Source organism: Rattus norvegicus, chromosome 7 (genome assembly GCF_036323735.1).
Source record: "Rattus norvegicus strain BN/NHsdMcwi chromosome 7, GRCr8, whole genome shotgun sequence".
Lineage (NCBI taxonomy): Eukaryota > Metazoa > Chordata > Mammalia > Rodentia > Muridae > Rattus > Rattus norvegicus.
This window is the reverse complement of record NC_086025.1, coordinates 36,494,894-36,521,392: the sequence shown is the minus strand read 5'-3', so window position 1 is coordinate 36,521,392 and position 26,499 is coordinate 36,494,894. Positions and strand designations below refer to the sequence as shown.

General features: G+C 38.7%; 1 long non-coding RNA gene across 5 annotated transcripts in view; it reads left to right on the top strand.

The window, feature by feature from the left end:
• Nucleotides 1-26,499, top strand: part of Csl1 (citrate synthase like 1) — a 120,380-nt gene that overhangs the window by 69,544 nt on the left and 24,337 nt on the right. For 2 of the 5 annotated variants that reach the window (XR_005486900.2, XR_005486899.2), the window contains one exon: nt 5,186-5,619. The exons of the other annotated variants lie outside the window; for them this stretch is intronic. This is a non-coding gene — a long non-coding RNA (citrate synthase like 1). Of the gene's footprint in view, nt 1-5,185; nt 5,620-26,499 lie in introns of those variants that run through there. 5 annotated transcript variants of the gene reach the window in all.

Sequence of the window (26,499 nt, the reverse complement as noted above, 5' to 3'; positions counted from 1 at the left end):
CACTAAGTCTTATAGTTTCCCTTGTGGCTGGTTGTGGCCTTAGAGAACAGGTAAGGAGATGAGTAGAAGTGATGGAGGGAACAGCTCCTTAATGTTCTCAGAGGGAGGGGCCATGCTCTGCCCCTCACCTTTCTTCCCATCTGCTAACTCCAAATTGGATCACTATAGGTAAAAGCAACTTATGGCACGGGGCCAAGTTAGAAGCATGCTGAATAGCCTTTGGGGTTGTGGAAGACAAGACATTTCTAATGTTAAACCATTGTTACTTGGGATTTCTTTGCCAATTTTTACAGAAATAATTTGTCTTAATTGTTTTTTTACATATTTTAAATCATACAAAAATGGTTGAAAAGCAATGCTTGTCTTTAAGTAAATGTCTGTGTACATAGTACAAGTACAAGTTTTAAAGGATAGAATTGTAAAGTAGAATTTTGGAGCTAGGGACATATGTTATTCTGGTTTTGAAAGATCTTTCCTAATTGCCCAACAAAATCACCACTCAGTTCCAGAAAGGGCACTGGAGAGAGGCTATTTGCTATTCCCCAGAGGTTTTTTTACTCAGGTTTACACTGATTCCCATCAAATGGATATTTTGATATGTGCAAATCTGATTAAAAATATGAGAATACTTTTTATACTTTTTGGCCATTTGTTTTATTCTATCTTTTGCTAAACCACCTACAAACTGTTTGTCTCTTACTGATTTGTGGAAATTCTTTGTGTTCCAGATATTAATATTCACAATCATGGTTTTTCCAACTGCTGCTTATTGTTTGTAGAAAGATATATTTATACTTAAAAGATATTTATACTTAATTAAATAAGTGTTTATTTATTGTTTCCTTTTGGGCATCTGAACTTGTGTCTCTACTAGGAAACCCTTATTACTTCTTCAAATTATAATGTGACTTTCCCATAAGCCTTCCAGTGGTTTTAGTTAATAAGGTTATATAGCTCATTACTCTGTCTGTATTATAATTATGTAAGGAGATCCAATATTCCATTCTTTTGAGTACTCAATTTTACCAATATCATATTGCATCTTACTGATTTGAAAAGCTTAAAATGTGATCACGTTTCTTCCAAGAGCTAGATTGATTCTTACATAGACAAAGAACTCATTTATCCCCAATCATTTTAACTCTATATCATGAATTTTAATGGATATCTTAAATTTAATTAACTTTTTACATTAGCAGGTATAGTGGCAATTAGTTTCATTTTGGGATTTTCTTCTATGCATTGTTAAACCTTTGGTCTTATTCATACCCGTCCCTCAGTGTTCTCCTTCCCTCGCTTGCCCCACCTTTCTCCCTTCCATCTGCTCCATTTAGTAAATGTTAATAAGGATAATAAATTTTAAAGTTTTCAGTTTCAAGTTCTTTTGTCTTTTGTATATGTTTGTTCCCTTCCCCTTTCCGTTTCTCCCCCTCTTTGTCCTCTCTCCACCCACTTGAGATGGTGAATTGTCGACTCAAATCTGGGGCTCACACCTGCTGACCAAGCACTTATTGGTCCAACCACAGCTCTTCAATTCCATGAATTAACAGAAACTGGAATTTCTCTTCAATGAATATATTTGTACTGTGAAGTAATGAGTTGTAGGTAATGGGCTATAGGTATATGCTGGAGAACACCGTGCTCTTGAGTTTCTGCTGATTCTATACTGATGACAGCTGTGTGTTGCACCTCAATGAGAAATGGAATTTCTGATGATTGTTTGGCCACCATAGCTTCCCTCATAGCTGCATGATTCTATATTTCATTTCACATTACTCAACATTGTTCAGGATCAGAGTGACTGTAATCAGAAAACATACATAAACTTTGTCTCAGTCTGGAAAGCAAAGTCATCTCTCATCACTTTCAATGGTTGAGCATAGCTCAACTGTCCGAAACCATTGTCCTTCATGAAGACCATGCAACAGGACTTTTCAAAAAATCATCATTTTAGATATAGGAAGGCCTAAGACATAGAAAGATTAGGTTTCTTTAAAAGCATAACATGGTGAAGAAAGAATAAAGTACCTGAAAGGATCAAGAGGCCAAGGTGATTACAAAGTCTACACTCCTGACAGTTATATTGTACTACTGTACAAAGAAACCAAGGGAGAGACTCTTATGAACAGTTAGCATAGATGAGAAAGAGCGGGCAACAGTCTGCATTTATTCTTTAGGAGCATAATCATTATTCCTTTTATAAAAGACACCCCAAGATCTAATTACATGTAAAAGTTATAATGCTATAAATTACATATATTGTCTTACAGCCTCAAATTTTTCTGTATTTGTACAAAGCAATGTCTCTAGAAGAATACATTTAAAAAGATCATTTGCCTTTCATTAAAATGTTTTAAATTACACTTACTTGTTTCATTGTTTATGGGGTGCTGGGAGCCATGATAGAAGCCAGGAGACCACTTTCAGGGGTTATTGGTTCTCTCTTCCTATCTTGTGGGCCCAAGGGCTCAAACTCAGGTCACCAGGTCAAACAGCATGCTGATTTACCCACTGAGCTATCTCGTCAACTTATATTGGCTTATTTCCTTTTGGATTTGTCAATAAGAGCTACATGTGATTCCACAGAGATGGTCAGACATCAGTGAATCTGTGTTCTTTTCCCTTTGGGGAATTAACCTGTGAATTTCATGGATATCCCCTTAGATCATTTCTCATAGAGAAGCAAGCTGCTTTATTTGGATATTGAAAAAAAATGACCACAGAGATTCAACAACTTTACTTTTATGAACCAAAATTTTAATGTAATTATTTAGAGGAAGCCATGGCACAGAAATGCATGCAAATGAATGCAATGAGAGACAGTGAATCTAGTTAAGTAACAGATATAGGTCAGTGCTGAGTTAGAAACATGTTGACCATTGCCATGGGGTGAAGAGTAATTTTAGGTTAAAGTAAAATCTCAACTGATTAGCATGCTCATTTCATTTAAGTATTCTAGAAACAGAGATCAAGGACATCCTGTTTCTTATCAGGATCATGGCATCCTTTTATAAAACGAAGCTCTGAGATTGCATTGGAAATATCTCCTTCCCTTAAATACCTATGGGAAAGAGACTTCTAAACGCTGCATTTATTTTGGCTCAAAGGCAAATTGTGGGCATCTGAACCCTCATCAGTTTCACAATTCTCTGCGGATTAGCCCTGTTTCCTCAGCAAATTTTCCTTAATCACAATGGAGAAACTTGGGCAAAAATCTGTTTATATTTTCTACCAGTAAGACGGTACTGTGTGAAGAAGCACTCTGCGGTATTCAGGGCACTTTGCTGAGCTCCTCTACTTGGTAGTTTGGAACAGAACATGTATGAGGCTACAATATTTGCTTGGTTTCAAGGCTCATTCCAGAGCAGTTTGTTCAAGTCTCAAACCACAGGATGGCTGGCCCTGTGACAAACGTCAAAAACTTCTCCTGGGATTGCATTTGAGCATGGTTGAATATCAGCAACCATCTTCATTACTGTGGCAATGGGCACCTCCAGGGAGCTATGTGATCCATTGCTGTGGTCCAGCAATGAAATGACCACTGATGGAAATATTTCATATTCTACATATACATGGGCTGTTCTCCATTGCTACTTTAAAGTTTGTGTCTATCATTCCAAATTATTATAACAGGAAACATTCTTTTTTTTTTCATCTTTATTAACTTGGGTATTTCTTATTTACAGTTTGATTTTTATTCCCTTTCCCGGTTTCCGGGCCAACATCCCCCAGCCCCTCCCCCTCCCCTTCTCTATGGATGTTCCCCTCCTCATCCTCCCCCATTACTGTCTTCCCCCCAACAATCATGTTCACTGGGGGTTCAGTCTTGACAGGAACAAGGGCTTCCCCTTCCAATGGTGCTCTTACTTGGCTATTCATTGCTACCTATGAGGTTGGAGCCCAGGGTCAGTCCATGTATAGTCTTTGGGTAGTGACTTAGTCCCTGGAAGCTCTGGTTGGTTGGCATTGTTGTTCATATGGGGTCTCAAGCCCCTTCAAGCTCTTTCAGTCCTTTCTCTGATTCCTTCAACGGGGGTCCCGTTCTCAGTTCAGTGGTTTGCTGCTGGCATTCACCTATGTATTTGCTGTATTCTGGCTGTGTCTCTCAGGAGAGATCTACATCTGGTTCAACAGGAAACATTCTTTTGATGTTTAAGAGCTCAATAGATAACGGAAAAGGAATGGCATTATACATTTTCAAAAATGCTGTGTAAGCTTCTACAATTGACCACATAGTTTATGCACAAGACTTTTAGTAAAAGATTCTTAAAAGTGCTAAGTAACATAGTAGAGAAATTAGGGCAAAAGAAAGGATAAAGAACAGTTTTATACATGCTGTGTAAATTAAGGTTTGTAGAAAAACCTTAAATATAAGATGACGCCACCAACTGTCTATGGACTGTGAACAAAACTGCATATTCCTTAAAAACATTTGTCTGAGAAGCACCTCATGTATCTTAAATAAAAGCCTATTTATGCATACACTTAATGCAAATTTGAGCACTACTACTTTTATCAGTGAAACACTGCTTCCAATACTGGCCTAGCCTCTCAAATCTGCCTAAGATAAAGATCCTACATGTTGTCACATTTCAAAATAAACATTGAGACCATCTTCCTGTGGATTCCAAAATGAGACAACTGGTGACAAAGTGATCATGGCCTAGTGCCCATATTGTCTCATAAACTACCCTGGATTTTAATTCCTACCAATAACTGCATGGTTTGGTTTGTTGTTTTGTTTTATTTTGCTTGTTTTGAGCCATCATGAAGCCTAGAGATTTCTTCATTGACCACTGAACTAACACAATGATGAATGGCAAAATAACAATCTGTTTTTGGCCCATCTCCTGAGCCCTGGGATCTCATCTTTAACCCCTTGGTTGACATTTCCAACTGTATTGCTAAGCGCCCTCTCCACCTCTTTACAGCTGAGCAAATCTGATTCTCAAATTTCTTGATTACCAAGGTTGGATGAGAAGATGTGGAAAATGTCCGTGACATTTTTAATTATTAATCTTCTTTGTCTTCATAAATGGCAGCATCTTCTGTCTATTTTTCCAGATCAAAGGAATAAACCATACTTCTTTCTTTTAAATGCTCTGCATATGAGGTATCAATTGCAGTCTATTCCATGTCCATATAGTTCTTTTATTGATCCATATAATCCGATTCTCTTCAACAGAGTCCCGCGAGAGAACACAAATTTTGTAAGAAGAATTTAATGCTTCTCGCTCAACAGTTCATGACTACTTGCATTACTTGCATTCCTAATAGCCATCATGATACCAGAGAATTGAGAGGAGGAAAAAAAGAGAGAGAAATAAGCAGTAAATGAAATGAAAAAAGAAGAGGAAGGAAAGAGAGAGAGAGAGAGTTATTTCTTAAGGATTATACAAAATGAAATCCTCACGAACAATGGGATGTTAACGTTTGTTGCACAGCAAATGAACTTTAGAGACTATCTGATCACAGACTTACCGACTCTCTTGATGAGACAAAGGAACTTCGCAATTTAAAACTGAGTGTGAGTGGCTTTTCCATTAAATAACTAAGTCATAAACATGAACCTTGATTGATCACTGGGTTGTTTTGCAATAAAAAAAAATAAGAACAAAATTATTTGTGTTCATCCTTAACCACCATGTTTTAAAACGTACTAACTCATAATTTTTCATTTCCTTAGAATAAACATCACATCCTTTAAATATAATACTGAAAGTGGTGTTTTAAAAGCTATTAAGAGCAGTACTTCAGTTTATTTCCTCTTTCAACAAAGTAGGTGGTTCCCTGCATAATTCTGTTTTCTGTTTATTTCACTTTTCATTTTTGAATTTTTTAATATGTCTCAATCTCTTTCAGTCTTTCTCTTTCCTGAACTCCTAGACCCTACTCAACTCTTTACTCACACGTCTCTCTCTCCCTTCCCCTTCCCCCCTCTTTCTCTCCCTCTTTCTCTCTTTCTCTTTTTCTCCTTCCCTCCCTCCCTCTGCCTTCTCTGTCCAAAGTGTGGTTGATAAATCCATTGACACTTTATCAGGAAAAACTGATTTTCCCCTTGCCCAAAGGTACCAATCACAAATAACTTATTCTTAGCTAGGGGATGGGACTTGGTATCCATTTCCCCTCCCCAATGCTGTGATTTTGTCTGGTTTGTATTTGTGCAGGTCTTTCTTGTATGTCCTGTCTCAGTCTCTTTGAGCTCATAAATGTATAAATTCTGTTGTGTCTTGAAGATGTTTTTTCCTTGGAGTCATCCATCATTTCTGGTTCCTACAGTCTTTCAACCTTGTTTCCTGCACAGATCTTCATAGTAAGGGGGTTGAAAAAAAAATCCCATTTAGAGCTAAGTTCCCCAAAGTCTTCTGACACACATTATCCTATTACCTACAACAGTAACATGGCTGTGAGATACATTGATACAATATTGGAACAAATGTTATGTGAGTGAACAAAGACTTAGATTAGATTTAAGACCCAATACATGAGAAGGAACCTGACAGGACACTGGCTGAATCATGGAACTAGGGGAAAGTCTATGCTATTATTCTGCAAAAGTAATAGAGCAATAAAATGACTCCTAATGACATACTGCTTACCTATACATCAGCATATCATTCAACTAGCATCAGAGAAGCTTCTTCAGGCAGGAGATGAAAATGAACACAGAAACTCAACACTGGACTTGTTTCACATTTTAGATATTGAATTCAAAACTCTGAGGAACATCTCCAAGTGAATGTAGTCATGTTAAGTGATGTCGCTTTCAGATCTCATCTCTCCCCCTCTTCCAATCTTATTCACAGAAATAACAAATAAGTAAAGCCTATATTGCCATTCTTCCCTAGTCCCCTAAAGCATGCATGCACAATTTTGATTTTGTTTACATTTCAAAAGATTATATGAGCGATGATGCTGGATGAGCAGGGAAATTCATTGTTACTCAGCCTGATGACCTGAGTTTTGTTCGCAGAACCCACATGGTAGAAGGAGAGAATGAAGTCCTACATGTCACTCTATGATCTATGCACATGAGCCATGACACATGTGCACAATCCCATAAACATGGCTTCATGTACCCACACAAAACAAATAAATGTATGTTTTAAGGCCTTTTAAAGATAACATTATAGGGATCACTCTACAATTTTCTTTCTGACTGCAAACCTATACAGTAAATATATGAGACTGATTTTTTTAATTTTTAGAATTTCATACATCTATACAGCGATCAATATACCTTCTATTTCATCCCTCTGACTTTCCACATACCCATCCCAACACACTATCCTCCCAATTTCATCCATTTTCTTTTGTTTCTTTCTAATAATCTAACTCCAATTAGTGCTGGTATATGTGCATGAATGTGGGAGCCATCCACTGGAGTGTAGAAAACCTCCCAGTGGTCGCATCCTTAAAAAAATTATTTTATGCACCTTTACATCAAATGGGTGTGTCAAAATCTAGTCAACTTTTCTTCCACTATAAGTATTTTCTAATTTCCAGAATCTTTTTAATCCACCAAAAATGCTGTCATAATATCTCTATATTTTTACCTATAGACGGATGTGAAATATCTCTATTTCTTCCTCTCCCCATGCTACCACCTCTTCTCATTCATGCTTTGACTTCCATGTGATGTGTTTCAATAGTGGAATGTGTGGAAACACACATACATAGGTAACAATTCTACCATATTTTCTGTAAGTTTAGGACTTTTAACCAGCATGACTTGCTCTATATGCTTGAACACTTTTCATCCTTTGAAATGACCTTCTGTGGAAGTTAAGCCTTGTTTCACAGACTCTTCCAATCGCCCTCAGAGCATAACCCATTATTTTCCTCTATTTCATTCTGTTATTTGACACTGTACAGAAATTTTAACATTCTGAATTGTTCAATGTAAAAATATGTCTTCAGGTAAAATTTATATCCAAATTAATGTCCTCGGTTTCTATCCCTTGCTTTAATTATCTATCAATCCTAAACCCCTTTCCCACATGGGGTTACACAATTGTATATGTACATGTGTTTGTGCTTGTGCTTGTACATACGTGTGTGTGTGTGTGTGTGTGTGTGTGTGTGTGTGTGTGTGTGCGTGTGTGTGTGTGTGTGTGTGTGTGTGTGTGCCTGTGTCCACTTTCCCTTTCCAGCACTGGGATTTTGTCTGGTTTGAAGTTGTGCATATCTTGCTGATGACTTTCTTGTCTTGGTTCAAGTTTTCTTCTACCTTGGAAGTGATGATTCCAGGAATATTTGACACATTGCACCCTTACTCTCTTTGTGTAACGAAGCTCACTTTTTGTTGTTTCTTTTCCAGTGTTAATGCAAGGAATTTTGGAAATAGTTTGGTCCATCATGCACTAGTCTCATGTGTCTCATGAGCATGAAGGAGCATATGGACTTGAGTTCATTCACCAGAAACCATGTAGTAAGCATCTGTAAACTTAGCACTGAGGATGTGCAGCTGGGTGAGTCCCCACAACTCAGTGACCAGACAGAAACCCACCTTTCTTAGTAAGTTCGAGGGTGGTGAGGGACTCTGCCTCACAAAAGCAAAGCGGAGAGCTATCCTCTGCCACCTGTAAATATGTATACCTATATACACATGCATTGCATACACAGACATGCATACACAGATACACACAAGAGGGGGAAAAGATTACTATAGGATTGGAGATTTGGATTGGTGGTCAGGCATCATTTTCATGGAATGTGATGAGGTCCTGGCCTCCACCCACAGCACTATACACACAGACATAAAAGATTAATACAGAATCTGAAAATTAATTTAACTATCCTGTGTTTAGGTAGTGTCCTAACATCAAAACATACATTCACATGCTTTTAGGAAAATCTTATTAGTATTCATTTGTCCCTTTGTCCTACCTGAATTCTGTGCTACCCAGGTCCCCACGGTGTCAGAGCACACTTGACCCTCTTGACAGGTGCATCCTCCCCCCTCCCTTTGTGTGTGTGTGTGTGTGTGTTGAGATAGGGTATCATTATGTAGCCTTGACTGCCCTTGAACTTATGTACACCAGGCTAGCCATGAGCTCACAGAGATCTGCCGACTTACGCCTTCCAGATGCTAGCATTAAAGGTATGTACCACCATGTCTGCTCAGCACAAGCATCTTGTCTTTGTACTCCACTGTGACCTTGAGTCATCTGTGATTAGACCCGTGGCCTGTACTATAGAGCAGTCCATGATAACACTCTAAAAGATACACTGTCTGTACCTGTGAGGCATAGTGTAGATGTTAGAAAAGCATGCAATGTGGTAAAGGCATGTAGGGACAAAGACTGTTAGGAAAAGCCACACCAATTTTAGACAGTAGTCTTATGAAAAACACATAAACCCAGCCCAAATCCTCAGCTGATATATCGGCAGTCATGGCAGTATCTGGTCACATGGTCCAAGAGGGACATAAAGAACTGGAAGCCTGACCTCTGTATTTCAGAGAGGAGACCAGGTGCCTTTTATTCTAACTGCCTTAGAATCTAAGATGACTCCGGTTTGCAGTAGATCCTGCCTCAGGAGCAAAAATCTTCTCACAGCTACTCAGCCTAGGAACTGTTCTTACTCCTCCAGCTGGAGCTCTTCACCATTTTCCTCCCAATCCTCCAAAACCTCAAATCTCTAGAATATGAGAATGTATTAAGGCTCCATTACAAAGATAACTACCCCTGTCCTTTCCTTCTCAGAACTACATTCACACAGAGTATCACGGAAGTGTTATTTTCCCATGTTGGAAACACAGGGGCGGGGGGCATTAAATATTAACTGTGTGTGTGAACACTACTATGGGGTAATCTAGCTATCTACCAGAAATAGGAACTAGTACTCTTTCCAGAGCCTTTATGATTTCTTCTTTTCTGAATACCCATACACACCCACTCATCCAGACCATGGTGGACACATTCAGAAAGAAGTGATTTAAGGGAGTTTACACTCTTAAAAATGGCAAGGTGACATTCTGCTTACTAACGGAGAAGAAAGAGAAATCTGTAAGGTAAATATCCAGTACAGTAACCTTGTGAAAACAAATGGACCGCTATTGTGATGAGTGGAATGGAGCTGGAACTCTAACATATTCAGAGTATGCTGTCTAATTGATGATGCCATTTTTCTCACAAGTGGCCTTTAAGCCACTATTCCAGTCCAGTCTATATCAAAGGAAGCATTTAAGATGTCCACTTGCTCATTTGCTGAGATTAGTTGAGTGGTGTCCTTCATAGATGCTAAATTCAAGAGCCACAGTCAATTTTAGAGTGCATTCTTAACTTACACAAATAGTCCGCGCTACATTTGGTCTTGGGTGACTTAAGATATGAATCTACTGGCAATATATTATATAAACAATGCATATCAGATAAAGATTCAACAAGCTGTACTATTAACCTGCTGCTCAGAATCCTGAAGCTAACGATATTCTTCAAATTATTTTTTTGTGTGTTTGTTGAATGTTTTGTTAACATGCAAATAATACAGCTTTGTTTTCCATGAAGGTGCCATACTTTTTTACTATGCTTCGCTCTGTCTCCCGAAGGAATGGCATTGGGACAGTTACAGCTTGAATTAGTTTGAATACTGTTTTTTTAAAGGCTATATTTACATGAGTTCATGATACCTTAAGAAATAAGATAAATACTTATATTTATAATCTGACCTATACATTTTAGAGCACAATGGTTCATGATTTAGACCATGGTCAGCTACTGGAAACTGTGGACTTTCATTTCATTTGAAGCTAAGTGTTAAATGGACCTGACAGGTTCACTGGACCTGACATGACATGCTTACTCTTAAAATGCCTTTAGTCATTAGTATTTTGCAAAATACAAAGATCGCTCACTTCCCTACCCCCACCCCCACCCCAGGTCTTGATGAGAGTAGAAGTCCCACAAAGAAAAGTTAGCATATGATTATTTTTGAAATAATACTACATGCTTTCTTTTTTTCTTTTTTGGGGGGAAAGGGTCAGAGGTTCTCTGTGTAGCCCTGGCTGTCCTGGAACTCACTCTGTAGAACAGACTGGACTCAAACTCAGAGATCTACCTGCCTCTCCCTTTGCCTCTGAATACTGGTGTTAAAGGCATTCATCAACACAGCCTGGCTGAATAGGTTTTCTTAATATTAGTGGTTAATTAAGTAATTAATTAATTATTAACTAGTAATAATGATTAATGTTTGATTGCTTACTTTGTGAATGAGTGAGTGTGTGTGTGTGTGTGTGTGTGTGTGTGTGTGTGTGTGTGTGTGTTGACAGTTGCCACCAAAGGCTAGAAGAGAGCATCAGACTTTCTGGAGCTAGAGTTACAGGTGATTGTGAGACACCTACGTTAGGAACTAAATTTCAGTTCTCTCCAAGAATAGCAAGTGTGCTATTTCAGTTTATAACTCACAGACCGAAGATTTTAGGCTATTTCCCAAAGCACTACTGTGAGAAAGTTTAAATGTTATAATACCATGACACTAACAAGTAATTTTAAACATTTAAAAATATACTCAGGAAATGAGAGAAAGAAAAAAAATCACAGATTAAATGGCACCGCTTACACACAGAGAGAAACAACAGGTTGAACTACAACACCAAATCAAATCTGGACCCAGAAGCAGATTTGTCTTTTCTACATTTCTCATGCAGTTTGGGCCTTGAAGGGTAGCAGCCTGGTTATAGAAGCAAGCACTCACAGTATGTTTTTGGAAGATACAGAATATCAGATGATGTTGAAATCCTTCCTAAACAAATGCTATACTGAAAATAGCAGACGCCTCCTCACTCAGTCTGGGATGGCTGACCTTGTCACCATGCCTCTGAAAATGTCTAAATAATTCTGAGTCGGATGGCTCAAAGTATCTCCATCTGAAGATCCCCAAAACTAAGCACATTTGCTGGTCCCCCCGCTCCTGCCAATGACTTACAAGGTAAGAGAGCTGTGAGTGACTTGCCCAGTAACAAGCTACAGGTCCTTGTAACACTTTATCCTCATGAGAATTGTATGTGAGAAGGACTATTTCTGTCTTCAGTTTACATTCAAGGATAATGAAAATTAAGGCTGTCATGACTTGCTGGCAGCTACACTATAAGCCAGGACATTTTTCCCTCAGTCACACCAACATAGTACATTTTGGTTTAAAAAAAAGCCAGAAATCTGGGTCTGTTTTCTTTTATCTTCTTAATTTAATCACTGTGAGACCTCTCTGTTGCTTCTGAAAATCATTGTTTTCTTTTCATTTACCAACGTTGCCAGATCAAATATTGCCACCTCTTATTCTAATGACTAATGATAATCTCTAATTGTTCTCTCTCTCTCTCTCTCTCTCTCTCTCTCTCTCTCAAGATTATTTCTTCATCATTTTTTTTCAAATCAATCCTGTGTATTCCATTAATGTATAATCCCTGCCATTGAACCACCACCAGATAACACCACCAGATTGTTGGTCATACAACCGCACTGTTAACAACTAGGAAGACTTTGTCTTATTCATCATTCATGTATTAATCACCCACTTTGTGCCATAAACGTTTTAAATATTTATGACATGCTTAATATTGTGTGATGTAGCTACTATCATCTTAATATGTCTTTGACATAATGTTTATGTAGCTCGGCATAGTCATGAACTAGAGATCTGCCCTGACTTCCCAAGTAGTAGTATGGAAGGCACACATAGCACTTCCACTGTAGATATTGTTGGTTTATTAACACTGAGAAGAAAGCAGGGCAGAAATCAAAGATACTACTAAGAAGATAAACATCTTGGTTACGGGGGTTGGGGATTTAGCTCAGTGGTAGAGCGCTTGCCTAGCAAGCGCAAGGCCCTGGGTTTGGTCCCCAGCTCCAGAAAAAAAAAAAAAAAAAATCTTGGTTACACGCCTGAAATGAAAAAACAAAAAAGGACTTGGTATATTTCAGGTGGATTTAAACTTACAAATCAAATAAACCCTTAAGTGATAGTATCTTAAAAACAAAACAAGCACACACCAGAGAGAGGGGGGGGGAGAGAGAGAGAGAGAGAGAGAGAGAGAGAGAGAGAGAGAGAGAGAGAGAGAAGTAGCTCTGTAGCTCTGGCTGGAGGATCTAGACTATCTGTTCCCAAACTCAGGGAGTCACAACACCTTTGGGGGTGAGTCAAACAACCCTTTCACAAGAGTCTTCTAAGACCATTGAAAAACACAGATATTCACATTATGATTCATAACAGTAGCAAAATTACAGTTATGAAATAGCAATGAAAATAACTTTATGGCTGGACATCACTACAACCTGAGGAACTGTATTAAAGCGTCACAGCATTAGGAAGGTTGAGAATCACTTGACTAGGTGACCTTGACTTTAAAGGAGAACAACTGTGATCCCTCACTTGCCAGCACTAAATTAGACGAGCTCAATTAAATATATCTACTCTGTAAATGTCTTTTTGAAATAAATTAATTAGATTAGCATTAATACTAATTCAAATGGTTGTAATATGAACAAAATGTTAAAATGCATGCAAAATGTTGACTGATCCAGCTGGTATTAGAACCATAAAGTAAGGATCAATCATTATTACAATGGTTGTACAATAACATAATACATAGGGTTCAATAGTAAATTGATTTCAGAAAATGAGTTTTCTACCTAATTTTTCAGTGTTCTTCTCATCTACGATGTTTATTTCTTGTTATTATCACCACTGCTGTGACTTTGATGAAGAGCCAGTGAAAAAAATTCAGCCTGAGAGTGGCTACCATTCATCACAGGAGTGTCAATGTGTCCTCCAGATTTCAGTATCACACTTATCAAAGCCATACGACGTGGACCAGAAAGAGAAACGCTCCTAAGTCCTGCTATAAAACAGTGTTTTCCTGAAATAGTGCTATTTATTTCATCGTGCCCCACTAGGATTGCTGTACCAGGAAGCCTACAAGAATGTAATTACTAAGTTAAAAAGTAGGCTAAGTGTCAGAGTAAGCATTATTTAAACCTTAGCTTAACCATCTCTATTGTGGTTGAAGTAAAGAACACACGTGTTTTGAAAACATTCTTAGAGACCATTCCCTCAAGGGAGAGATAAGAATTTTTTACATATCTGACTGTGAGGAAGGAATCTGTGGAACTCACTGAAGATCTTAGCTGGAGAGTAAACTGAACAGCATGCACACACAAATTGGCCTGAGATGCCAATCTGCCTGCCTTGTGGTCTCCACTCTGATGTTGGGAGCAAAATGGTTCATCACCCAAAGCAGTTGTTCTATGCAATGGGTGGTTGAGCACGTGGCCCTTCTATCCTTCTTCCCTTGGGGCATGCTCAGTGCCTCACTAGTGGTCAATTTCTCAATGAGTAAATAAGTCCTGCCTCTTGACACACATTCCACAGGCAAGCCAATTTGAGAAAACAAAAAGCCAAACATGCCAATAAGAAATAATAGACGGCTAACAAACCGCAAAGAGTTGCGGCGGTGGTTGCTAATAGGGGGACTTTGCTGAAGGGCCAGTGCAAGCATTACTCAATGTTCTCTTTCAGTAAACATCCTTAGAATGGAGGCATTAGATAGGAGATCTCGCCAGCTATTCCCAAGCAAATCCATCGGGCCATTTGTGGTTTATAGTCCAGGATTTTGTTTTGCTGTATCATCTGTGTACTTTTTACTGTTGTATTTCTTTTGGTTGATCTTCCTTCCTCCTGGGAAACAAAAACTCTCTGCAATAACAAACACTGTCTGTGGTAAGTCCCTAAAATTCCAGCGCAACAGATTGTAAAGTCTGCTGGCCATTCCAAATACGCATGCACTGTTTCTCACTTCTGCCGCTCATTGCCAACTCGGTCTTGCATGTGTCGTTTTCTCTGGTTGCCCATCACCAACTGCTCCATGAAAAGGACATTTTGCCATGCATGGCGCTTCAATAAAAATCAATAAAAATATATATATATTTGACTAGTAGAAGGTATTGTCGTCCCAATCATGTGAAGATTATGTCATGTCTTCGTTATTGCTCATGTCCAAGTCTATAAAAACAATTAAGTATACTTTTAATTATGTTATCTTTTGATCTCAAAGAAAGCTGTAGAGAAAAATATAACTGCTTGAACACAATATATCATCTTGGGATACACTAGTCAGACTTTATTAGAAGTAGCTTTTACTTAATAGGAATTCACTTACAAGAATCCTGAACCCAAAAATTAATTAACCAAGTCTCCGAATCATTCAACGAACCAGATACTCTTGAAGAGAATCCCATGGTACCTACAGGTGGAAGGTTCTCACTGTTGAGAGGAGCAGTTGGGAGTACTGGGGACTCTGGCTATAGTAGCATTTTTTTTTAGTGTGCCTGATTTCTGCCTGCTCTTCTGACATGATTTCTAACATAATCCTGCCATTCTCAATGAACTCTCCTCTTGAAAGGAAGTTATGTGGTTATTCCAACCGAACAACTAGACGGTAGCTATTCTTCCTAAAAAGGGCAGCTTCTGCTAGTTGTCTCAATACCAATGATACCCTTTCTCCCTTTCAAGGGAAGCCTGATCTAGATTTTAGGTACAATCATCTAATATTGAGTACTTGATTAGCTGGTTTTTTTTTCATTTTTTTGTTGTAAAACCAAATTTTCTCAATGACAGAAGCTCCAATGTGTTGCCAGTATACAAGTTCTCTCCCATCTACAGCTTCTGCAGTCTGGGGAACTCCTGTATTGCCACATGACTCTTGGGTTTCAGTGAGTAGACTCAGGTTTACTTTATAGGCATTTTAACGGTCAAACAGTTCTTATTTGACTACTTGGAAAAGGAGTAGCCATAATTAATTAGGGAACCAAGCAAGAGATGGCAGTAAAGTGACAAACTCATCCTTAATAAGCTGATTGGCTCACATCTACCTTTAAATGATTCTTCTGTTGCTGGCAATTCCATCCACAGAGCAGCTGCTCGACACTAGGCACGCATTCAAGTTTTTAATTTGCACAATCACAAAGTTAGAACAAGGGAGCATTGGTGTTAACATGCAAGCCTTATATTAATTGAATATAGGTTTAGAAAAATTGTAATATGACCAGGCTTTAATCAATAATTGAGTCAGGATTACTAGATACATTTCTTATCATAAATTCTGTGATCTCTGGGACTGAAAGACCTTCTGAAAGGTAAAAATGAACAGCTTTGGATTCTTCTTGTATAAATATGTAGGTAAAAATACAGATAAGCTGTTTATAATATTAATAAGTGTTTGAATTGGTATGTACACAAAAGTAAACCTATATGACAATAACGACAGGTCTCTGCCCCGCCCCTCATATTATGTGTGTTGTATGCACGTGTACACATGAGGGTGTGGGTCCACCAACCTCTGCAGGTATAACATTATGAAGCAAGAGCTTGACTTCAAGATGGTTCTTTATCGTTCTGCACTGTACATATTTGGAGACAGGGTTCCTCACTGAACCCAGGGCTGTTCTAGCTAGATTGGTAGTCAGTGAGTCCCAGAAATACTATTGTTCCAGGGCCCCAATCCTGGGCTACAGATATTTGTGCCATGTGTGTCTTTTACATAAGTGCTAGATGTCTGAACTCAAGTCTTCATGGTTGCATAGCAAGCGCTTTACCCATGGAGTGATCTGCCAACCCTTATAGTAATTTCTATAGAAGTTGAGCTTGAGGCAATAATTTTTATATGTAATCAAACTAGCAATTATTTTTATGAAGGGCCTATAAAGGTTGGGTAAGTGTGATAAGGTGAGAATTTACTGAGTCAGAAATGATTGGGAATGCCAAGAGGTGCGTGCTGACAGGAGCCTAATATAGCTGTCTCCTGAGAGGCTCTCCCAGAACCTGACAAATACAGATCCTGATACTCATAGCCACCCATTGGACTGAGAATGGGATCCCCAAATGGAGGAGTTAGAGAAAGTACCGAGGTAGCTGAGGAGGGTTGCAACCCCATAGGAAGAACAATATCAACCAACCAGGGTCTACCCCAGAGCTCCCAGGGACTAAACCATCAACCAAAGAATACACCTGGAGGGACCCCTAACTGCAGCTACATATGTAGAGGATGGCCTTGTCGGGCATCAGTGGGAGGAGCAGCCCTTGGTCCTATGATGGCTCTATGCCCCAGTGTAAAGGAATGCCAGGACCAGGAGGCAGGAGGCAGTGGGTGGGGGGATGGAGGGAGCACCCTCATGGAGGCAGTGGGTGGGGGGATGGGGGGAAGCAACATCATGGAGGCAGGGGTTGGGGGGATGGGATAGGGGAATTCTGGAAGGGAAACAAAGAAGGGGGATAACATTTGAAATGTTGATAAAGAAAATATCCAATAAAAATGAAAAAAAAGAAAGAAATGAAGCTTGAATCTAATGTAGTCTGGTCTCCTAAGGGGCTGTAGAACTTGGGTTTTATCACAAAACTGCACAGGTAAAAGAGGGCTTAGCTGTCTTACCTTCCTCCTGGGGATTTCCTGAGACTATGCCTCCCATTGACTAGAGCAAATAGTTCTATAGAGAAAGATATGGGTATTAGTATTTTGACAGATAATACCTGCAAAACTAGGTAAATAGGACATATGGCAGTCAGGGAGATAAGATTTATCTGTGACAGCATCTGGTCCACAGTCATGTGATACAGATTTAGCTAAATAATCCTCCTTAGTTTATAGTATTTTTATTTAGCAATATTTAAAATTAGGTGGGCATTGTTTTCTTGACAAGTTGGTATTTTCTTCTCTGACTGAATTGAAGAATTCCTATGAGTATTTATTGTCTCCAGTGGCCAAACTCCCATTCCCCCATTTATTTTCACTTCAGAGCTAGCTTTCTAGTTAATCCATATCCAAAAATGTCTTCATGCACTTCAAACACTCTGAATCTCTACATTTCAAACCATATTACTTATAAAGCAATCCTGCCAGTCATTATGAGACTGTTAACAATCGTTCTGTAGTGCAAAATTACTGACAAATATAGACAAAGGTGTCTTTGTTTCTCATAGTAAAAGAGTAACTCATAAAAAAGCTTTCTAAAAATAATACTACAAATATGTTCATGTGCTTATTGTACAGCTATTAAAAATGATATTAACAGTAAGAACTACTCTTTAAGAACTAGTTTATTGGGATATAGAGGCCATGGATTTTGAGTTCAAGGGCTGTTTGGGCTATGAAGTGAGTTCAAGTATAGCCTAAGTAATGTATAATTTTAATTACATTTGCTTTGTATTCTTGTGTATATGTGTATGGGTAGGTCCACATGTGCTATTATATAGCATGCTAGGGAAGTCAGAGGAAAACTGGTAGAAATCAATTCTCTTTCTACCATGTAGGAACTTGGGGGTCAACCTTTGTTTTCAGCCTTGCCAATCAGCCCCTTTGCTCAATCAGCCATCTTGCTAACACACAAAGATAACCCACTGAAACTCCTTTAAAAATATAAGGCAATGATGATATGGCTGGAATACTTGTCTAGTATGTAAAAGGCTCTATTTTTAGTTAATAATACCATAAAAAATTCATTTGTTATGTTCCTCATATTATCTTAAGTGCCCATTGCAATGACCAAAGCCTTTAAAATCCAGAAGTCAGGTCTAATGCATAATTCCTCAATTAAAACATGGAAGGAGATAGTTAATGTCTTTTGCTGTGTTTTTAAAAGACAACAAAAACTGAACCAACCAGGTTTATATCACATTATTTGATATTTGCAGGTTTCTAATCCCCACCCCAACCCTCGTATCAGAGAATGTAACTACTGGTGATTTGGAAGCTGACAAACTATATTTGGTGACACAAATGAACTGGCATTTTTCACAGAAGCAATAGAGAGAATCCCCCAGCAGGAGAGTTACCTGTTTCTCAGCCCACCAGGCATCAGGGAAATGATCTACATGACCATTTGGAAGATTCAGAATTCCAACTCTGGCTTTTTCCTTGGTAAAGTGAACTTATACGTGTTTTCCAGCTCCAATTAGATATACCCAGAACCTTACAAATAAGAACTGAAATTTAAAATAATCTCTCCAGTCCATAAAAGACCAATAGCATACAAAGTGCTGTAATTAAAATTTATTTTAAGGGCTCTTGTTCATTAAATAGGCCACGGTAAGTCAAAAGCGACTTTATGTATCCTAAGTGCCCTTTATGATAGCACTCCTGCAAGGCTTAGAAAGGAAAATGGAGATCCATCTTGTGGTCCAAATGCAACTGAACAATCCTTACCCTGTGATCTATCCCCACTCACAACCAATTATCCATCTAAGCATCCTCCCACTGCAGCTATATGTATTGTTTCTGAAAAAAAACTATGGTATACCCAACTCTTCCTCTGTCTGCCAGAGTGTCTATGTCCAGCCAATCTGTGATCTCTTTCAGAAAAATGGAATAGATGAAGAGCCAAGGAGGCTCAGGAATGAAGCAATGATGACCTTTCTGCTCTCCATCTAGGGTGGTTTGAATATGCTTGGCCCAGTGAGTGGCACTGTTGGAGGAAGTGTACCACTGTTAACGTGGGCTTTGAGATCTTCCTCCTAGCTGCCTGGAAGACAGTCTGCTCCTGGCAGCTTTTGGATCAAGATGTAGGACTCTCAGCTCCTCCAACACCATGTCTGTTTGCATGCTACTATGCTTCTGACCATGATGATAATGGACTGAACCTCTGAACCTGTAAGCCATCCGAAATCAAATGTACCTTATAAGAGTCGCCTTGGTCATGATGTCTCTTCTGAGCAATAGAAACCCTAAGTAAGACACTATTTTTACCAGAGTCAAAATCCTGAAGGTTTAGTTTTTAAAGGGTAAGTCCAAGAATAGCTCTATAAAAATAATCGAATACAAAAATATCATTGTATCTAAATAGTTTCTGCCAAAATGGCTATGATAAAATGTCAAACGTACACACAACCTAATTAAAAAGATGTGTTTGGGAGCCAAACAAGTCTGTTATATAAACCTAATCTGAATGACCGGAACTGAACCGGTCCCACAGCTCCCTGCACCCAAATCCCGTGTCGGGGAGAGCTGAACCCTCAGAACTATGGACAATCTTGAAACCTCACAGGAGACAGCTACTTCTGTCCACATTCCCAACCCAAATAGGAACCCACCCAGTGCCCTCTGTGCCCTCTGGGCACAGGAACCTAGGAGTACTCAGGGGCAAGACCCCTCAAGTTTCTGCCTGTGTCTAGAGCTGAAACCCAGTCACCAGGAGTACCTACACACCTGAGAGCAGAGGTAAGACCAACTCTTTTGGCCAAGTGACCTACCTGGAGGCTTCAGGTCACACAAAACCCAGGTTCATGTCTCATACAGACCCTAAGAGAACACAGATGCCAGCCCAGGCTACTATATCCAGCAAAACTCTCTATTAACATAGATGGAGAACCCACGATATTCCATGACAAAATCAAATTTACACAATATCTTTGTACAAATCCAGCCCTACAAAGGATAATATATGGAAAACTCTAAGACAAGGAAGTATACTGCACTCTAGAAAAAGCAAGAAAGTAATTAAACCAAAACCAAACCAAAAGAAGAGAGACACACAAACATAATTTTACCTCTAACAACAAAAATAATCGGAAACAACAATCACTGTTCTTTAATATCTCTTAGCACCAATAGACTCAATTCCCCAATAAAAAGACATAGACTAACAGACTGGATACATAAACATTTTGCTGCATATAGGAAACACATTTCAGAGACAAAGGCAGACACTACCTTAGAGTAAAAGGCTGGGGAAAAAATTTCCAAGCAAATGGTCTGAAGAAACAAGCTGGAGTAGCCATTCCAGTATCAAATAAAATCAACTTTCAACAAAAAATTATCAAAAAAAAAAAACTAAGGAAGGACACTTCATATTCATCAAAGGAAAAATCCACCAAGATGAACTCTCAATCCTAAATGTCTGTGCTCCAAATGCAAGGGCATCTACATTCATAAAAGAAACCTTACTAAAACTCAAAGCACACATTGCACCCCACACAATAATTGTAAGAGATTTCAACACCCCACTCTTGTTAATGCACAGATTATTGAAACAGAAAATAAACACAGACACAGTGAATCTTACAGAAGTTATGAACTAAATGGATTTAACAGATATTTATAGTACATTTCATCCTAAAACATAAGAATATACCTTCTTCTCTGCACCTCATGGTACCTTCTCCAAAATGGACCATATAATTGTTCACAAAATGGGCCTCAACAGAAACAGGGAGATTGAAATAATCCCATGCATCCTGTCAGATCAACACAGACTAAGGCTGGTCTTCAATAACAAAAATAATGTTATTTCTATAACAAAAATAAAGCCCACATATATATGGAAGTTGGACAATGCTCTACTCAATGATAACTTTGTCAAGGAAGAAATAAAGAAATTAAAGACTTTTTAGAATTCAATGAAAATGAAGGCACAACATACCCAAACTATTGGGACACAATGAAAGCAGTGCTAAGAGGAAAACTCAGCTCTGTGTGCCTCCAAGAGGAAACAGGGGAGAGCATACATTAGCAATTTGACAACACACCTAAAAGCTCTAGAACAAAAAGAAGCAAGTACACCCAGGAAGAGTAGAAGACAGGAAATAATCAAACTCAGGACTGAAATCAACCAGGTAGAAACAAAAAGAACTACACCAAGAACCAAGAAAATCAGGAGCTGGTTCTTTGAGAAAATCAACAAGATAGATAAACCCTTAGCCAGACTAACAAGAGGACACAGAGAGTGTGTCCAAATTAACAAAATCAGAAAGGAAAAGGGAGACATAACAACAAAATCTGAGAAAAATAAAAAATCATCAGACCCTATCACAAAAAGCCTATATTAAACAAAACTGGAAAATCTGCATGAAATGGACAATTTCCTAGACAAATACCAGGTATCAAAGTTATATCATGATAAGATAAACCAGTTAAAGAACCCCGTAACTCCAGAAGCAATAGAAGCAGTTATTAAAAGTCTCCCAACCAAAAAGAACCCAGGGCCACATGGGTTTCGTGCAGAATTCTATCAGACCTTCACAGAAGACCTCATACCAATACTGTCCAAACTATTCCACAAAATAGAAACAGACAGAGCACTACCCAGTTGCTTCTATGAAGCCACAATTATGCTTATACCTAAACCCCACAAAGACCCAACAAAGAAAGAGAACTTCAGAATAAAATTCTTGCAAACCAAATCCAAGAACACATCAAAACAATCATCCATCATGATTAAGTAGGCTTCATCCCAGGGATGCAAGAATGGTTCAGTATTATCAACATAATTCACTACATAAACAAACTCAAAGAAAAAAAAACACATGATCATTTCATTAGATGCTGAGAAAGCATTTGACAAAATTCAATTTCTTTCATGAAAAAAGTCCTGGAAAGATCAGGAATTCAAGATCCATACCTAAACACAGTAACAGCAATATTCAGCAAACCAGTAGCTAACATTAAACTAAGTGGAGAGAAACTTGAAGCAATCCCACTAAAATCATGGACTAAACAAGGCTGCCCACTCTCTCCCTACTTATTCAATACAGTACTCGAAGTCCTAGCCAGAGCAATCAATGAAAGGAGGTCAAAGGGATACAAATTGGAAAGGAAGAAGTCAAATATCACTATTTGCAGATGATATGATAGTATACTTAAATGTCCCCAAAAGTTCCAAGAGAGAACTACTGAGCCTGAAAAACAACTTCAGCAAAATGGCTGGGTATAAAATTAACTCAAACAAATCAGTAACCTTCCTTTACTCAAAGGATAAACAGGCTGAGGAAGATATCAGAGAAATAACACCCTTCACAATCGTCACAAATAACATAAAATACCTCGGTGTGACTCTAACCAAGCAAATAAAAGATCTGTATGACAAGAACTTCGAGTCTCTGAAGAAGAAAGAAAATGAAGAAGATCTCAGAAGATGTAAAGACCTCCCATGTTCATGGATTGGCAGGATTAATATAGTAAAAATGGCCATTTTGCCTAAAGCAATTTACAGACTCAATGCAATCCTCATCAAAATTCCAACTCAATCCTTCATAGAGTTAGAAAGAGCAATTTTCAAATTCATTTAAAATAATAAAAAAAACCCAGGATAGCAAAAACTATCCTCAACCTTAGAAGAACTTTTGAGGGAATCACCTTCCCTGACCTTAAGCAGTATTACAGAGCAATAGTAATCAAAAACTCTATGATATTGGTACAGAGACAAGCAGGTAGATTAGTGGAATAGAATTGAAGACCCAGAAATGAATCCACACATTTATGGTCACATGATCTTTAATAAAGGAGCTAAAACCATCCAGTGGAAGAAAGAGCATTTTCAACAAATGGTGCTGGGTTCAACTGGAGGTCAGCATGTAGAAGAATGCAAATCGAACAATTCTTATTTCCCTGTACAAAGCTTAAGTCCAATTGGATTAAAGACCTCCACATCAAGGAAGGAAAAGTGGGGGAAGGGCCTTGAACACATGGGCACAGGAGAAAATTTACTGAACAAAACACCAATGGCTTATGCTCTAAGATCAGGACTCCACAAACGGGACCTCATAAAACGGCAAAGCTTTTATAAAGCAAAGGACACTGTCATTAGAACAAAATGGCAACCAACAGATTGGGAAAAGATCTTTACCAATCCTACATCCAATAGAGGGCTAATATCCAAAATATACAAAGAACTCAAGAAGTTAGACTCCAGAGAGCCAAATAACCCTATTGAAAATGAGGTACAGAGCTAAACAAAGAATTCTCAGCTGAGGAATATCAAATGGGTGAGAAGTACCTAAGGAAATATTCAACATCCTTAGTCATCAGGAAAATGCAAATCAAAACAACCCTGAGATCAGAATGGCTAAGATCAAAAACTCAGGTGAAAACAGACGCTGACAAGGTTGTGGAGAAAGACAAACACTCCTCTGTTGTTGGTGGGATTGCAAACTGGTATAACCACTCTGGAAATCAGTCTGGAGGTTCCTCAGAAAATTGGACATTGCACTACCTGAGGACCCCGGTATGCCTCTCCTGGGCATATATCCAAATGATGCTCTAACATGCAACAGGACACATGTTCCATTCTGTTCATAGCAGCCTTATTTATAATTCTCAGAAGCTGGAAAGAACCCAAAAGCCCTCAATGGGAGGAATGGATAAAAAAAAATGTCATACATCTACACAATGGAGTACTACTCAGTGATAAGAAACAATGACTTTGTGAAATTCATAGGCAAACTATGGAACTAGATGGAACTAGGAAATATAATCCTGAATGAGGTAACCCAATCACAAAAAAATAGTACATGATATGCACTTACTGATAAGTGGATATTAGCCAAAAAGCTCAAATTACCCAAGATACACTCCACAGAGCACATGAAGCTCAAGAAGAAGGATGACCAAAGTTTGGAGGCTTCAGTCCTTCTTAAAAGGGAGAACAAAAATATTCATAGGAGAGGATATGGAGACAAAGTTTGGAGCAGAGACTGAAGGAATGGTAATTCAGAACCTGCTCCACCTGGGTATGCAGCCCATTTATATAAAGCCACCAAAAATAGATATTGATGAAGTCAAGAAGTGCACGCTTACCAGAGCCTGATGTAACTGTCTCCTGAGAGACTCAGCCAGAGCATATCAAATACATAGGTGAATGCTAGCAGCAAACCATTGAACTGAGAACGGGGTCTCCATTGGAGGAATTAGAGAAAGGATTGAAAGAGCTGAAGGGGCTTGTAACCCCATAAAAAAACAATGCCAACCTATCAGAACTCCCAGGACTAAACCACTACCCAAAGACTATACATGGACAGACCCATGGCTCCAGCTGCATATATAGTAAAGGATGGCCTTGTTGGGCACCAATGAGAAGAGAAGCCCTTGGTCCTGCCAAGGCTGGATGCCCAGTGCAGGCAAATGTCAAGGGGGTGGGAAAGGGATAGTTGGGAAGGGTTAACACCCTCATAGAAGAAGGAGAGGGGGATGGGTTGGGGCTTATGCCTGGGAAACCGGGAAAGGGAATAACATTTGAAATATAAATAAAAGTATCCAATTTAAAAAAAAAGTAAACATAATCTCTCCGTCTCATTCTCTTTAATCTGTCTCTTGTCTCTCTGTCTCTGTCTCTCTTTCTCTCTCTGTGGTATGTGCATTTGTTTATTGCATACAATGGAATCCATAATCTATATTATTTGGCTTTTAGAAGATTAATGATGATAAACAGCCTCATACAATATGTAGGTAAATCAGGACTTCAGTTGCACTGTGTATTTGTAAATCCCTGAAGCTAGCTTTTACTTTCAGCCAGTATTTTCCTGAACTAACATATCTCAATTAGTTTAGTCATACAACTTTGTGTACTGTACCCATTTCAAAGCTGATACTTGCTCATGATACCTCTAGAAACTCTGCTGTGGACAGCTTGATGTTTTCTCTTTGATCGTACACGATGCTGAAAGTACACTACTGTACACTAGCTCTCTTCCTTCAGTTGATGGACCTGATTGTCATTTGTAGTCCTAGATTGTGATTGTTGGGTATTCCTGATATGTATAGCCCATAGTTTCAACTCTGTTTCCTCATAATGCACATCATTCTCAGTCATGGATATCAAAATTCTATTTTTTTCTCTCCCTTCTTTCCTCCCTCTCTCCCTCCTTCCCCCTCTGTCTCTTTCTGTCTCTTTCTGTCTCTTCTCTATCTCTTCCATCTCTGTCTCTCTATCTCTCTGTTTCTGTTTCTTTGTTTCTGTCTTCCTCTCTGTCTGTCTCTCCTTAGCTTATTCTTAAACTATTTATAAGTACCACAGAAATCCAGGACACTCGTTGCTTCATTGTTTATTGACTCATCATTCTTAATAAAATACTTGTATTGGAAATGCGATCATTTTTCATTAGAATTTGTGCCTTCCTCAAAGTCATATTTACTAAATCAAGCAACAAACTAATGGTGTGGAAAAACTGCAGAAGAATATGGTCCCAATACTTTATCTAATCTCACATCTAGCTATTTCCTTCTGGTTGAAATATTCTGTCTTGTGCAGAGAAGGGAGACTCTTGAGATTTGAGAAATTTACAAACTTCATTCACAAGGCATAGGAGGATGAGAAAGTTTCCAGACTCATGATCCACCCCCAAGGTTGTATAAGCAATAAAAGATTGTTAAGGAAGAGCAGACACTCCAGTGTAGCTTGCTAAGTGTTGGACACCTATGCAGCTTTCATGAGTTGTCACAACTCTAAGCAGAGCTTTTGTTGATACAGCTGCCCTTCAGTCACCCATGATCCCATGAAAAATACCTTCTCATTCATGCCTCTATATGTGATCTCAATTAACTCTCATCATGTCATCATTCTCTCTCTCTCTCTCTCTCTCTCTCTCTCTCTCTCTCTCTCTCTTCCTCCCTCCCTCCCTCCCTCTCATTAAAAATAACACTGATTCATTTCATTGATAGCATTTCATACATTTATGCTCGATCTTGGGTGAACAGACATTTGCTCACTTCACTCCATTGTGCTAGCATGCTTCTTGGCG